At 40.1% G+C, this 7,297-nt stretch overlaps 1 long non-coding RNA gene across 1 annotated transcript in view; it reads right to left on the minus strand.

Annotated features, from left to right (window-relative positions):
• The window catches only part of LOC138741709 (uncharacterized), a 105,044-nt gene extending 97,975 nt beyond the window's left edge, over window positions 1–7,069 (minus strand). Inside the window, exon 1 of the long non-coding RNA XR_011343689.1 lies at window positions 6,967–7,069. This is a non-coding gene — a long non-coding RNA (uncharacterized lncRNA). The remainder of the gene's footprint in view (window positions 1–6,966) is intronic.
• Between the last annotated feature and the right edge of the window lie 228 nt (window positions 7,070–7,297).

Here is a 7,297-nt window from a genome sequence, read left to right on the forward strand (position 1 = left end):
ACCTCTCTGGTCTGGGAGATTTATCAATCTTTAATCCATTCATCTTGCCTAGCACAATTTCTCTCGTAATCCTAACTGCATCTAATTCTACTCCCTGAAACCCGGCAGGAGATATTGCTAATATCTCCCACAGTGAAAACTGACAAAATATTGATCAAGTTTCTCTGCCATCTCTATTACCCATTATAATTTCCCCAGAATTATTTTCAATTGGTCCCATGTCTATGCACATCTCTTACTTCTTATACCAGGGGTCACCAACACTGAACCTGCGAGCACCACGTCACCTGCAGGGACCACGAGTCACCCATGTTCCAAAAATAGCATTAGTCACCAATAAGCTCCGTCTAAAATTTTATTTAATTGTGTTGTTATTCTTTTTGAATCACACTTGCACTGATGTAGATTTGAAAACCTGTATAAACGTTTTAAAAATAAAAATGTTTAATATACATGAACTCTGATCTCATCTGTTTCAAAGGTCAGTATTGTGCACATGACAACCCTAAGAGTTTGCTGACTAAGCTAGCGGGCGCTGCGAAGATGACGAGCTAAATGCGGTTTCTACCTCCAAAAGCATAACAGAAAAAAGAAATAAAACTTATCATTTTCACAATGAATGGGAGGAAGAGGTTTTTTTTTACTACTGTGAAAGAAAACTAAGTCATTTACAAGATGACTGTGGCTACAGCAAAGTGGCACAATGTGGAGAGACACTTCAGTAAATGTTCACAAAAGCTACCATGCCAACTACCCACCAGGCAGCACACTGCAGGCAGAAAAAGCCCGTGACTTAAAGGCATGTTTGGGCAAACAGCAGTCTTTTTTCACAAGGCCAGTGAAAAACAACCAAAGCCTCATTCAGAACTACACATTTTTTGATAAGGCATTTTCAGACAGGGATGTTTTCAAAGCAGCAATGATGATAACTGCAAACACTGATTAAAGATGAGAAGAATGGAGCCAATATCATATCAACCCTCTCCGATGTCCAACTGGGGGCAAGTATGATGGTTAGAAAAGTTTCAGCTATGTCCAGAAACTTGGTATATGTGCAACAGCTATGAAAGTTGCTAGCCTATTTGGTTCAACCCATCTTTCCTAACATGAACTTCAAGAACAAGCACAGAACACACCTCACTGAATCAGATCTCCAAGATTCACTCAGAGTTGCAGTGTCAAGTTACACCCCAATTACAGTACACTGGTGAGCAGCTTGCAATGCCAGGCTTCCCACTAACAAGACAAAAATATACCAGATGTTGACAGTGGCAACATGATAGTGCCATAGCAAAGTTAAATTCTGTTGGAGTTGATAAGTTTTTATATTAAATTACCCATCTTTTAATGTTTATTTTTACTGACTCCAACAAATACAAATATTGAAAAGTGTCAAAGATATGATTTTCTTAAAAATACTGCAGATTTGGTGATTAGTACAAAATATGACGATTTAAAAATCTGAAAGTTGATTTTTTGTTAAATCTTACATAACTGACAACTTGTTCATGAATTGTTAGTGGCTTGATAAAATGGGACACGATTTCCTATGAAATGTTGCAAAAGTGATCATTTGAAAATGAAACAGTTGGAGATTAATAGAAATAAAATGTTGCTTGTTGAAACATATCTGTTTCCTACCTTGTTCAATCATTAATTATTGTGCAGAATCATTAACGTGATAAGCATCTTCACATAGATGAATATCATTAATAATATATAATTAAAGGTAAACCTTGCAACTTTGTTATTTCAGAAGTGTGTACTAAACTGGTAGCCCTTCATATTACTCAGTACCCTTGAGTAGCTTGCAGTTTCAAAAAGGTTGGTGACCCCTGCTTTATACATTAAAAAAATCTCTTCATATCCTTTTTTTTAAAATATATTGTTTGACAATCTCCTCACAATTCATCTTTTCTTTCCTAATGGCTCCTTCTCTCTCTGCAAGTTTAAGATTTCCAGTCTTGTTTTCCCACTAAATTTAGCTTCCTGTATGCCCTTTACTTCACTTTTATCTTAGCCTTCACCTCTTGTTAGCCACATTTGTACCATCTTTCCATTAAGAAATTTCCTTTTCCTTGTAAAACATCCATCCTGCATTTTTTTTATTTTTAAAAATAGCTTCCAATTCTGCTCTCCCATCCCTCCAACTAGTTTGCTTTTCCAGTCAACTTATGCCAGTTCCTTTCTCATGCCACCACAATTTCCTTGACTCCACTGAAAAATTGATACACCCAATAACATCTTCCTCTTCAAATTTGAAATTAAATTCAACCATGTTATGATTGCTGCTTCCGAGAGGCTCTTAATTCCTTAATGACCCGCAGGTTCATTGCACATCACCCAATCCAGAACTGCAGATCCCCTGATGGGGTCATCAGCAAGCTCTTAAAAAGCCATCCCTTGAGCTTTCTACAAACTCTCTCCTGGAATCCAGTAATTTCCTGCCCATTCTAATCTCCTGCCATGTTCAAATCCTCATAATTATTTCAACATTATCATTCATTGTGATATGCCCTTTCTAGTTCCAGCTGTAACTCAGTCCACTTCCAGGCTGCTGTTTGGGGCTTATAAATAACTGCTAATTTAGTTACTTAGCAGATCCACACCTCCACCTACCTTTCCTATACACTGCATATCTTTGGCTATTAAGCTCCCAATTGCATGCCTCATTGCCCCATGTTTCAGTAATGGCCACAATGTTACATTTTCTATGCTGACTATGCAATCATCTACTTTCTCTCAAATGCTATGTGCATTTAAGTACAGTGCCCTTAGACCCACTACTGATTATTTTCACTGTATTCCTGTTGAACAGCACTTGCTCTTTCCTTTTGGTCATCATTGTCTGACATATTTTCCTGTTTCTCCATTTCAGCATCCCCATCTCCCTACTACCCTAATCTCTTCACTCTGATTTTGATTCACACCGCCCCCCCCCCCCCCCCCCAACCACCAAACTAGATTAAACTCTTCCCAACAGCACTAGAGAACCAGGATATGTGGACACCATGCCTTTTGTAGAGGTCTGACCTTCCCCAGAAATGATTTTAAGTCTTCAGCCACCCATTCATCTGCCATAACTTCCTATTTGTACCCTGCCTAGCATGTGACACAAGAAGCAATCCCGAGATTACCACTCTTGAAATCCTACCTTTTAACTTCCTTCCCAACAACAAATTCTCTCTTGAGAATCTCATCTCAGTCATTGGTCCCCACATGGACCTCAACATCCAGCTGCTTCCCCCCCCCCACCCCCTTCCAGAGTGCTATGGAATCACTCCAAGACATCCTTGAACCTGGCACCTGGGAGGCAACATAAACTTCCTGTCTGTCTTCCAAACCAACAAGTCCTTTATTACTCAGGCTTTCCTCTTCTGAGCTGAGGTGCCAGTCTGTACCAGAGACTTGACTTGCCCTTGGTAGATCATCCCCACCAAGAGTATACCTATTGTCAGTGAGAACATCCACTACCTGCATCTTCCTTTTTCCTCCCCAGATAGTTACCTAGCTATCTGGGTCTGGTCTATTTGGGGTGACTACCTCCCCATAACTCTTCTCTATTACTACCTTAGCCTCCTGAATAATCTACAGTTTGTCCAACTCCAGCTGCTAGTAGCCAGAGCTGAATACACTTTCAGCAGGTGTGACTCTCTGGGACAAGTATACTATCCCAGATCTTCCACATCCAGAACAATCTACAACCTTAGCTGACTCCATTAACTTGTATGATAAACTTTCTTAGCTCACCTCAATCACTGCTCAACAAAATGACTGAGAGATAAATATACAACTTCAATATCCCTGAGTTTGTCTAGTCTGTTCCTCCTTTTTATGGAACCTTAAGTCTATCAACACAAGTACTATGCAGCCCTAGACAATTGTCACAATTTCTCACACCTGTATTCAACTATCCAATCACAGCCTCAACACTTAACAGCAATAAATCACTTAACTGTTTAACTCTTAATGGTTCCAAAACCAGCTGAAAAGTTTAGGCGCCCTACCTTTTAAATCTGTTGCCCAACTGACTGATGTTATGTGCCTGTGTAGTATTTCCCTACCATGCCTTAGCTTTTACAATTTAAAAATAAAAATTCAAAAACACTTCACTACTTTATTTTCCATCACATTCCCTTTCACTAACTCATCTTGTACATATCTCCCTGAACCCTCTTCAGATTGGTCTTCATACAATCCTATTCAGTTTAGTATCACCGGCAAACTTGGAAATATGACATCTGGTCTCCTCAGCCAAATTGTTGATAAATATTATTATAATATTTCCTTTTACTAAAGGAAAACCTGCAAGGACAAGTGATGAGGATGGCAAATAGCATATTAGCCTTAATTTTGAGTACAGAGGTAAGGAAGCCTTATTGTAATTGTGTAGGGACTTGGTAAGACTGCATTTCAAAGTCTATTTGCAGTTCAGGTCTCCTAAATAATGTACTTGCAAACAAAAAAAAACAGAGCAAAGATTTGGTTGACTCATTCTAGCAATAGTAGGTTTGCTACATGTGGGAGATATTGAGTAGACGAGAACTGCATTCATAAGAGTTTAAAAGAATAAAAACTTATTAAATTTTTTTTAAAACTACTTTGTTTTCACACCTCTCGCTCTCCTGGCTCCACACCATCTTGAGTTCCCTCAAATCTCAACAGCATGGAAACCTAAGGCCTGAGCTGTTGGGCACTGTTTGTTGGTGTGAATAGGAGTGGTGGTCTTGCTCAAGTGCAACCAGCCCAACCCAATGTTCTGGATCAACAACTGAGCTGATTGAGAATATCCAGACACAAACAATTGCTTCCAAAATTGATTCATGGTATAAAAACAAGCAGAAAGCTAACTTCAAGGGGATTAATGCTTGGAGATTCAGTTCCATTGACTAGAGGTGATATCCTCAGCTTTAAATCAAGTCTGTCATCAGACAAGGGATCATTATTCTCTGCAATTTCATGAATGTTGTTCTGCATTACTAAACAGAAAATAAACATAATTTATCAGCTTTATTGTTTTCAGATTAACTGTCAAAATCTCTTTGTCAAGTCATCTTGTTTATAATATCCATCACAAAAATATATTTGAAACATAAATTGTATGTATATAAGATGAGCTTCCTTTGCTATTGACATAAGACAAATCTTAAGCAATATATCCTGTATCAATAAATAGCAAGGTAAACATTTGAGTGATTATTGCATTAGAAAAATACATAATTTTATGTTACCAATATGAATCAAAAGTGGTAGGGTTGTACAGCATGGGAATGGGCCATTTGGCCCAGCACATCCATGCCAACTTTTTGTCCATTGCATCTATCCTGTTTGCTTGCATTAGGGTCTTCACCTTCTATGTCTTGATTATTCACATGCCTAAGTTTGCCTTAAAAACAATGATTCCACCACCTCACCAGCTGCAAGTTCCAAATATCACCCACATTCTCTGCATAAATATTTCCCCGAAAATACCCTTTGAAACTCTTTCCTCTCATATTATACCTATGCCCTCTTGTTTTTCATAATATACCAAAGGATGCCAATTCTGCTTTACTGCCCTGTTGATGGACAACAGTGGATCAATAACCAGTCTCTGCAACGCACCACTTGACACAGGCCTCCAAACTAAATTATACCTCTCCACCATTGCACTCTGACCATCAAGTCAATCGCGCATGCAAATAATCATCCCACCCTGAATCCCATGTGACCCAACCTTCCGGATGAGCCTATCATGGAAGGATTGTCAAAGACCTTGCTAAAACCCATGTACACAAAATTCAGCATCCTACCCTCGCCAATCATCTTCCCAACTTCTTCAAACAACTCAGTCACATTCGTTGAAGCACAGTTTCCCACACACAAAGCGATGCTGACTTGGAAAGAACTTGCCTTTCCAGATACTGACAGATCCTCAAAATCATCTTCAGTAACTTTCCTACGACTGATGTTAATCTCATCAGCCTATAGTTCCATGATTGCCCTTCCAGCCCTTCTTAAATTGAAGCAAACATTAGCTCCCCTCTCGTTATTGGTGCCTCATCCTTTGCTAAAGATGATGCAATATCTCTACCTGGGTCTCTGCAACTTCTTCCCCAGCTCTCCACAATATCCTCGGGCACACTTAAGCCCCAGGGATTTATCTCCCTTTATGCATATTAATTTGTAACTACCTCCTCTTTTCTAATATGTATACATTCCACTGGCCACCGTGACAGAGGTGCACCAAAGAAGAGGTACAAGGACTGCCTAAAGAAATCTCTTGGTGCCTGCCACATTGACCACCACCAGTGGGCTGATATCGCCTCAAACCTCAGCAACCTCCTTTGAAGAAGACCGCAGAGCCCACCTCACTGACAAAAGCCAAAGGAGGAAAAACCCAACACCCAACCCCAACCCACCAATTTTCCCCTGCATCCGCTGCAACCGTGTCTGCCTGTCCCGCATCGGACTTGTCAGCCACAAACGAGCCTGCAGCTGACGTGGACATTACCCCTCCATGAATCTTCGTCCGCGAAGCCAAGCCAAAGAAGACATTCCAAGACCTCATTATTCAATTCCTTAATTCCATGGCAAACACAGATGCAAAGTTTTCTTTCAAGACCTCACTCATCTCCTATTGCTTCACTTGCAGACATCCATGTTCATCTTCAAGGGGACCAATTCTCTCCCTGGTTGTGCTTTTGTCCTTAATTTATTGGAGAATCCCAGAGAATTTGCCTTTTCCTTATCTACCAAAGCCATCTCATGTCCTGTTGTCCTTCGGAATTGCCTATCAGTGAACTCCCATATCTCATAATCTTCAAAAGATATATTTGAACCCAGCTTCCCATACCTGACATGCACGTCTTCTTTTTCTTGACCAGAACTTCAATATCCCATGTTAACTTAACCAGATTCCCTATTCATGCCAGCCTGTCTATTACTATTCTCCTATTATTTCTTTTACAGTGACCAGCAACACACCTGCATATTTGCTTTTCCCATTCCCTCTCACTCTTGGACATGGAGAATTGAAAGTACAATGCCATCAAAGTGATCATTCCCTTTTCTCTTTTGAAGTTCCACTGCGTGATTCGGCAATAATATCCTCCCTCATCAAAACGGCAACATCCCCTCCTCTCTTACCTCTGCCTATATCACATCTGCAGCACCCGCATCCTAGAACAGTGAATTGGAAGCCCTACCCTTCTCTCAACAATGATTCATTATGTCAGTAATATCCCGGTTCCATGTACCAGTCCATGGCCTGAGTTTATCTACCTTACCTGTCAGACTGGTTCCCTTGTTCCCTGCC

This window comes from Narcine bancroftii, chromosome 8, assembly GCF_036971445.1.
Source record: "Narcine bancroftii isolate sNarBan1 chromosome 8, sNarBan1.hap1, whole genome shotgun sequence".
Lineage (NCBI taxonomy): Eukaryota > Metazoa > Chordata > Chondrichthyes > Torpediniformes > Narcinidae > Narcine > Narcine bancroftii.